This window comes from Schistocerca americana, chromosome 3 (genome assembly GCF_021461395.2).
Source record: "Schistocerca americana isolate TAMUIC-IGC-003095 chromosome 3, iqSchAmer2.1, whole genome shotgun sequence".
Classification (NCBI taxonomy): domain Eukaryota; kingdom Metazoa; phylum Arthropoda; class Insecta; order Orthoptera; family Acrididae; genus Schistocerca; species Schistocerca americana.
The window spans coordinates 220,527,152-220,528,971 of record NC_060121.1 but is presented as its reverse complement, the minus strand read 5'-3'; the positions used below and the strand labels follow the sequence as shown (position 1 = coordinate 220,528,971).

Genomic DNA, 1,820 nt, shown 5'->3' with positions numbered 1-1,820 from the left:
AGTGTGATTTGCGAACTATAACATCCCACAACTGCCGCTGGAGTGTGTTGCGATCGCGTATACCACGTTGGGGCCCACGTACCGTATGCACAAGTCGCCTCGTTCCTGAGCGTTCAGCAGCACGTTGAACTCAACACGCTCAATGTTGATGTTCGACAGCACGGTCCGTGTGCCGACGGCTTTAGTATCACAAGGACTGAATGCACCCCGCTTGCCAGCAGCGCTCGGCAGACCGGATGGTCACCCGTCCATGTGCTAGCCCAGCCCAACAACGCATAACTTCGGTAATCTGTAACCACTGCGGAAAGACCGTTACATGAATCATATAGGGACTGTTTACTGACCAGTATCTAGTGTTCGAGGAGTTCACGTCCTCTCAGGTGGAACTACGCTTCATCACTCATTAAACACAGCAGCAGATCCAACATTCCACGCTCAGTTGCTGGACATGGCCACACACAGTAATTCACACGTTTTGCCTTATCTTCCTCCTTCAGTTTCTGGACGCATGTCATTTTGTAGGGCTTCATCCCTATATGGTGTAAAACACTCTGACAAGACCTACGCTAAATGTTCACTTGTTGCGACAATTTACGTGCCGACTTTCTTGGCCTCTGCTAACGGCCATGCCGCATTGGTAACACCGGTTCCCGTCAGATCACCGAAGTCAAGCGCTGTCGGGTTGGGCTAGCACTTGGATGGGTGACCGTCCGGTCTGCCGAGCGCTGTTGGCAAGCGGGGTGCACTCAGCCCTTGTGAGACAAACTGAGGAGCTACTTGATTGAGAAGTAGCGGCTCCGGTCTCGTAAACTGACATACGGCCGGGAGAGCGGTGTGCTGATCACATGCGCCTCCACATCCGCATTCAGTGGCGCTTGTGGGCTGAAGATGACACGGCGGCCGTTCGGTAACGTTGAGCCTTCTTGGCTTGTTCTGACTGAGTTTTTTTTTTTAAATGTTTTGTTTTCGGCCTCTAGATCATTCGCGCTCGAATATCCGCGACCACAGCACCTACACGACCGGACGGAGCTCGAACTGACCCTTGAGCACGCCTCTTTGTCACTAGTTCCATTATACTGCCCTTTGCTAGTATGGAAACGCCAAGAAACTACTTTGTGAAAAAGTGCCGCGTCTCCTTAGATGTACCGTTAGAGACTTACACTTCCAGTATTGTGATTACCTCCTGAGGAGGATGCATCTCGCTGAGATATTTGCTTCACATGTGTTAAATAAGTCGCAACAGCTATCGTACTGACAATACGAAACGTAGTCGCGACAACTTCCAAATAATAGATGACAATTGGCAAGCAACAATGAGCAGTATAGTATTCAGGGACGGTTTTTCGTGAACCACCCCGTACATCCATACTCTGCAAACCACTGTGAAATCCATGGCAGACGGAACTTCTCATTGTACCAGTCATTACTGCTTCTTCCCGTTCTATTCACATGTGGAGAGTGGGAAGACTGACTCTTGAAATTGACCTGATCCTGTCGTAATGATTTCCAAGGGAGCGATAGTTACGGGGTTGCATATTCGTAGAGCCATCATTTAAATCCAGTTCTTGACAATTTGTAAGTAGGCTTACTCGGGATACTTTGCATCCATTTTCAAATGGGTGCCAGTTCATTTTGTTCATATCTCTATGACACTCTCCCTTGCGTCAAACAATCCTAGGATCCTTCTCTGTATACGTTCAATATCCCCTGTTAGTCCTTATTTATACTGGAGGAACGTGAGCAATATTCTAGGCCGAGGGAATCCATTTCTATTATTTTAAATAATGACACTATTTGGAATAACTGTAGTTGTTGGGATA

At 48.0% G+C, this 1,820-nt stretch overlaps 1 pseudogene; it reads left to right on the top strand.

Moving 5' to 3' along the window:
- Window positions 1-616: 616 nt before the first annotated feature.
- On the top strand, window positions 617-734 carry LOC124608111 (annotated as a pseudogene).
- Window positions 735-1,820: the final 1,086 nt, after the last annotated feature.